Here is a 7,278-nt window from a genome sequence, read left to right as displayed (position 1 = left end):
CACACACACACACACATACGTATGTACACATATACCTATATGTGGTTATTTACTACAAGAGCAAAAGATTAGAAACCATCCAAATACCCACCAGTAGGGGACTAGTCAAAATAAACTGGGCATGCCCATGTAACAATGTCCTGAAACGGAAATAGATAAATAAAACACAAAAGCCTATGATGCGATCTCCAAAATACATTAATTTTTTTTAAAAAAATGCAAGTGAGGAACAGCTTGTGTAGTTTGCTGCCATTTTTGTGTAAAAGGGGGAAACAATGTATATGTATTTGCTAATATGTGTACAAAATACCTCTGGGAAGATGGACAATAAACTCATAGCATTGCTGCATTGGGGAGAAAAACTAGATGGCTAAAGGGAGCTTTTCTCACTATATAGTCTCATAGCTTTGGAAGTTGGCACCACGGGAACATATTTCACCATAAAGAAATGCACTTCTTCAATAAAATAAAAAATAATTTTAAATCATTTTTAAAGGGGGCTTATTCTGTAAATTTCCACTCTGAATGAATTACTCTATTTCTATACTTCTGGCCCTCGGTTTGATCGGGACCTTACCTCTCAGGTTTCTTTCTCTGAATAGAGGCTGGCCAAGGGCTACTAAAATAAATTCTTCTCGAAATTGTTCTGGAGTCTTGGAATTTGGTTTTATCAAATACAACCAGTGATAATCAAGTCGCTGCCTGAGTAGCTCTTCCCTTTTCTCTAATTGTGTTTGTTGAAACAAGTTTGGAGCTGCACATGCCAGCTAGTTAAGAGCCCAGCCTTGAAAGGGGCATGCTTTTGGCAAGTTTAGAGGCTTAGCCATGAGAAGTGGGGGACCATAGGAACATCATCACCATCACAGCTGAAGCCCGCGTAAGGGTCAAAAGCAGGTGTGACACCAGTGAGATACTATAAGTGAGGTACTTACAGTCTGTCTGTCACCCGCTGAGATCTGCTAGGTCTGGGGTACCCCGTGGTTCCAGATGGTAGAAGCTTAGCACGTGGGGGCAGGGTGTTTGGGTAAGCAGGGTCTCTGTTTCTCTTTCAGGGGCCTTTCGCTCTGCTCCAGGACTTCTCTTATACCCAAAAAAGAGAAGGTGCATGAACACACCTAGAATGGTTCACACTGACATCCAGAAGGTGTTCAATAAATGTTACTGGAATCTGAATTTAATTTTGAGTAAATGGACTTAAGAACAGTAGGTAACTAAACTACAGGGTACTGAGCAGAATTAAGTTAGGGCCTCTTGCCCTTTCTTTTTTAATTTTTTATTTTTTTATTTTTTAGGCAAGGCAACCCTTGGTCGACCTCACAGATTGCAAGGACTTTGTCAGCTTACAATCCCTTGTTTATTTATTTATTTTTTTACACCTACAGCACCTGGTCTTCCTAGGTAGTCTCCCATCCAAGTACTAACTAGGCTCAACCCTGCTTAGCTTCCGAGATCAGACGGGATCGGGCTTGTTCAGGGTAGCATGGCCATAGACCTGCCTTTTCTTTTTAATCTACAAAAGAAGCACATGGATGCCCAAAGGACAGGGCTGCCTTGCCTTTCAGGAGCTGGGAATGTGTAAACCTGAGAGATGGGAGGGCTGGACTGGTTGGCTTTCTCTGGTCCTTACCTACCTTAAGATCACCTCAGACTTGCACCTTCTAAGTGGTCAATAAACAGTAGTTGAATTAATTACTTCAATCCAGTTTGATTCATTGAATAAATGTTCCTCTCACTTCCTTCTCTGCCTCACTTTCTTCTCTACCATATTCTCGTTCCTCAAGATGAAAGGAAAATCCTAATTGCGAAGATCAGTCCTCTGGAAAATGATTAGTCATTTGTTTTAAGTTTCTTCTGCTACTCTCTCTCTCTCCCTCAGTCCTGCACACAGAAGATTGGCTCAGGAAATGACTCTTTGAATCCTAGTTCTGCCACTTTCGAGCTGTGTAATTTGGGCAAGTTACTTAACCTCTCTGGGCCTCAGTGCCTCCACTATAAAACAGGCATGATAATAGTACCCACCTCATCAGTTTGCGGTGAGAAGTAAATGAGTTCTTACATGTAAGGTGCTCAGAGCAGAGGCTGGCACAGAGTCAGAACTCAATAAATGTTATTATTACCCTGGGTAGAACACTCATTGTCTGCTAATCACAATTGAGGTGTTGGCTGATTGCTAAGGTATGATTCCTTCCAGCAGTATTTGCAACTTAAAAGAGGCATCTCTAAGAAAATTGAAAGCCCAAAGGAACAAAGTAGTCAAGGGTGAATGCCCAGGGCTAAGGTTGATGTATGGGGTGGGGTGGGAGGGAGGATTCGGGCAGATGAAGGCAAGAGAACTTCAAAAGCACACCTACTGGCATCCCCCTCTCCCGCCAGCCCTGCCTATCTCCCCGGGGCTGATAGGAGATAAATGAAATCACTTCTTCAAAGTACCCTACTCAAGGACCCGGATCAAACACCAGGGCTAGAAGATAAGCTTCAGTCTACATTTCCTTTTGTCCATTCCTTCCCACCAGGTCTCCAAAGGAAAATCCAGAGAGGAAAAGTAGTTAATTACTCCTCTTTCATCAAAGGGAGTGACCTCCCCATCCACAGGCAACAGGCAGTGATAGAACTGGAGGGAGTTAGAAGGCCTCTTCTCGGCCCTCTGCCAGGGTTTGCTGTGTGACTTTAGACTCCCTCATAAGGTCTCAGAGCCCAGTGCTTCATCTGGCAAAGGGGATAAAAACACCTGCCCAAAATAACTCAGAAAATTGTTACAAGATGATGAACACAAAGATGTATTTGGGAAAAGATACTTTAACATGCTTAGATAGTTAACATTTTGTAAATTACAGTTATCCATCTTGACTCTTTGGGGGACTATGGCGAGGTGAGTGAGATATAAATAAATAGTTCTCTACATGTAAAATTCTTAGTCATTCATCACAAACATTCATTGGGCACTTACGGCATTCAGACTGCCTAGATTCACATCCCAGCCCCACCTCTTACCAGCTGGGACTTCTGACTAGTTATTTAACCTCTCCTGTGCCTCTACTTCCTCCTCTGTGAAATGGGAATAATGATAGGACCTTCCTGGTCGGGCTACCTGTAAGGATCATATGAGATAATGCAAGCAAAGTGCTTTCAACAGTGCCTGGTTGGCTCTCAGTGTTGGCTACTGTGATGATGATAGTTAAACAACTGGCTAGACAATAAGAATACAAAGAGAATGAGGACAATGCAGAAGCATTCACAGTCCAGTGGGAGAATGAACAAGTAAACAAACAATGGCAGACGCCATGTGCTACGTATAATAATAGAACATAATAAGAACTGTGAGGACAGAAGAGGGAGCTACTGGAGTATGCTCCCTGTAAGGCTGTCTGTTCTCGCTTTCCCCAGATTGTTCCTCTTGCTCCTCTGGCCCTCTCCGGCCCCCAGCTGTGTCTGAAGCCTGGGAGGAGGCCTGCGGAGGAAGCGCCCCCAGTGCCCTGAGTGCAATGCGCTACACCAGGGCTCCTGGCCAAGGCCTCAATTACCGGCCGCTAAAAAATATTAAGCGCCAGGGAGGAAAACCAAGTTCTCTATGAGGCCGACTTTTCAGAGTTCAAACAGTTTAAAAAAAAAAAATGTAAATAGTTACGCAGTGAGATATTATTTCATGTTGTTGCCATTAGGGTTTGAGTGTTATGCAGAGAGAGGCGATCATTCAGGCAATTCTGCCTCAGCAAGGACTGAAAACTCCACATTAACCCCACACGACAAATCTACCACCTCTAGCTCTCAACCTGACTCAGGCATTTTTTCTTGGGTGGTGAATTTTATGTAAATTGAAGTAGTGAAAAAACTATAAATATTCAGAATTTCCTAAAGGATTTTCTTGATGGCTTCTTCAGGGGAACTTTTTTTTTTTTTTAAGACACATTTGACTGGAGGCTGAGGGAGGGAGACTCTCATTTCAGTGGATTTCTGGGACAGCTGGGGGTGGGGGTGGGGTGGTTATGGTCAGTTCCCGGTGCTGAGGCCCTCTGGATCTAGCTGCTGCCATGACTGCTCTCCGCAGATACAGGTGGTCCATCACAGCCTTCATTTACCTGGGATTTTCTTTGTGCCAAACACTAAACATGGCACATGTATTGTCTGCTTTGGGCCTCCTGCCTCTGAGGTGGCCACTCTTACATTTTACACATGAGAAACTGAAGCTGAGGGAGGTGCACTTGCCCAAGACAACCATGGCATTGTGGTTCAGAGGCCTGACTCCAAGTGACCACTCTGCCACTCACCAGTCATGTGATTTTGAGTAAAGGACTAACCGCTCCTTCCCTCACCCTCTTCAGCTGTAAATGGAAATGAGAACAATAGTCCTGATGCTGATCAAGTGCCTGACACGCAGACTTGCTGTTCTTCATCACAGTGGCTTGGGGCATTCTCCAGCAACCCTCACCCCTATCCTATTTTAATGGTGCTGCTCACTCGCAGGGCAGTCTAAGAAAGACCTGGAGAGAGGGAGAACCCCAAACCATACATCTGCCACTTATCTGCAAGGGAGGACATGTGTCATATACCCTATCCCTGTACAATAACTTTTTGCAAGGACTTTTCAACCATACCCCTAGCACAATGCTCTGCCCACAGCTGGACTTCAAAATATATGGCCCAGCCGAATACTCAGCCTTATTATTCTCTCCTAGGTGAGAAGCTATTCATTTGAAAACTGCCCTTGCTTTAGGCCACCAGGGCCCCATTTAGGACTCTGTGTATGTTAGCATTTCAGCTAAGTGAATGTCAAATACCGATTATAATAATTGTCTAGTAGTGTTTTAATTAGGCCTCTGGTCTGGCTGAGTATGAGTTCCCATTTTCTCTCCGAAGGCAACTGAATGGATCCAGCCAAGGTGCCCTGCTGCCCTCACCAGCACCCGAAAGGAATGGAGTCCCTACTCCTTGCTAGCACTTCCCAGGAAGGTGGGTGAGCAAAAACAGACCTGGTCTCCACCTCAATGCTGTCTGGCACCCACTGTTCCTATCAGTGATTACTGCTGTGGATTAAGGTTTCTTTTTAAGGATAATATATTATTACCTAGGCAAATTCCCCACCTTCGCCCTGAGCCTAGCCATCCTGTCCTCAACGCTTCCTTTCTCCCTTCCTTTCATTCAGTCACTACCTTTTTCTTCTCTTTTCCTCTCCAAATAGAGAGTAAATATTTTATCATCCTCCATTCTTCTCTCTCTCTCTTTTCTGCTGCCTCCTACCCCTCTTCTCCTTCCAAATTTCTAAATGCCTTTTCTCTCTCCGCCCCCTCCCCTTTGCTCCCAACTGATTTCCCATTAATCATTCCTAACACACATCTGCTTGGGTCCTAGAAGGATTTCTTGGCTGGCTCTCACAGCTGGGCTGGTTACAATAATCAAGAAGGAGTCTTTCATCTTTTACTGTCTCCTAGGTCTCCCCTCTTCCCAGCTCTTGCTCCTCCAAGGTGCCGACAAAGGCCCACCCTTTTCCATTCTGTAAGGCTTTCTTCTGTTCTCTCTCTGCATAGCAGTTTCCCAAAGGCTAAATGGTCCCGAAGGTTGAAGCAGCCCTGCAGTGGACTTTTAAATGTAGTGTTGGCAGTGGCAGCGATGGATGTCAGAATGCAGAGGCTGGCATGACAAGATCTGGGGGCAGGAGAGGGGGATAGAGCCCACCACAATAAAGTAAATGGGATCATCACCCCTCTTCTTTGTACCCCTCTGCTGTAATATGTAAGACATCTCCCAGTAAGGGTACCCCTTGGCATTCCTTTTAATCTGATTTTACCAGAATTAAAATTGGGGTAAGGAAAGACAGTGGAATTTCTAGGAGGTCTATAAGTACTGCCCAAGAAACAGCACAGATCTACAGAGCACATTTAGTTTAGCGTTTGATTGATATGGCCTGGGAGTGGTGCCTGCTGTCTTCTTTACTGAGCATGATAAAGGTTCGGGATTGCTATTTGTTATTTCTGTGATAGTCCTTTCTTTCTCTTTGAAGAACCCCCTTTGAAATCTCCTATCCCCATCTTGGGTTCTCGTTGTCTCGAAGCGCAGAACAACGCGGCAGTCAGGGACCGGTAGTCCTGAAGCAATATGCCCCGAATGACAGGCCTGACAATCAGAGTGATGGATGAGGGCTGAGAAAGTGGTACTCGAAGCGAGGCAGTGACACCAGCGCGCCTCCACTGGCCGCCGAAAGCACGGAGAAGTGGTCTCCCCAGAGGCCCGCGCACAAAGGACCAGCTTCACCTTCTGACGATCCGCGGACCGGGAACTTTAATGTCAGACTATGACTGTGTAAAATCTCTGCCAGGTGCGAAGCTGGCAATGCACACTCTATCCGAAAGGCGCGGAGGAGGGGGAGTAGAGGAGGGTATTGTTATTTTTAATAAAAAGTTTTTATTCCGAAATTTCCCTGGGAAAAGGTAGTGCATTTTTCCCCGTGAGAAGAAAAGGATGGGGCGGAGGGTGAGCATCTCTCGAGTTTGTATCAACGTGCAGCACTTAGAAATCCCCATCTTCTCGGGGCTCTGGCCTATCCAGTGACCCCGGGTGCCCCCAAAATAGCAGCTAGGCGCCGTGCAGTGAGGGAATTTTACGCCTCTAAGCAGGACACGATAAGAAACCTGAAACACACCCAGTCACTGAACCTATAAATCAAGGCGCACAGCCGAGAGTACCGCGCTTGCCCGCGACCATCTCACCCCGGAAGAGAGTCCTCAAACTTGCAGGCTTCGGACAGGACAGGCTCAAAGTAGTTGGAGCGGCTTACGCCGCGTCCCGAGAACCGTCGATGCCTCCGAGGCTCGGGCGCTCCCAAGTGACATACCCGGGAGACTCCAATTCGGCGAAGAGAACTGGACCGGAGGGCGCAGAGCCGGAGCAGAGCCCGAGCAGGGCCGGAGCGGGGCTAGGGCTCTGCAGGCGCCGCCCGCCCCCACGCGGCCTCCGGGAGAGGACAGGACTCGGTAGTACCGGAGCCAGCGCCGTGCGCTGCTACCCACCTCCCGCCCCAATCCACCCCACCGCAGACGCCCTCGGCCAGCGGGCGACTGTCCCCACCAGCACCTCGCCCGGGTGGTGTGAAGGGAGAGGGGAGAGAAAGCGAAAGGAAAGCCAGCGGAGGGGAGGGCGCAGAGCCCAGGGTCCGGGATAAGTCTAGTCCTCTGTGGGACTCCCGGGCAAGGGCGGCCCAGGTGGGGGGAGGGGAAGAGTACAGCGGGTGGTAAAGGCCGAGGCGGCGGCGCGGCGCGGGCAAGGCCCCTTTAAGGTTCTCCCCTC

General features: G+C 47.3%; 1 pseudogene; it reads right to left on the bottom strand.

Moving 5' to 3' along the window:
* Positions 1-1,373: 1,373 nt before the first annotated feature.
* LOC112483351 lies at positions 1,374-1,492 on the bottom strand (annotated as a pseudogene).
* Between the last annotated feature and the right edge of the window lie 5,786 nt (positions 1,493-7,278).

Source organism: Pteropus alecto, unplaced genomic scaffold, assembly GCF_000325575.1.
Source record: "Pteropus alecto unplaced genomic scaffold, ASM32557v1 scaffold24, whole genome shotgun sequence".
Classification (NCBI taxonomy): Eukaryota; Metazoa; Chordata; class Mammalia; order Chiroptera; family Pteropodidae; genus Pteropus; species Pteropus alecto.
Note: the sequence above shows the minus strand (reverse complement) of the source record. Positions and strands in the feature narration are given on the sequence as shown.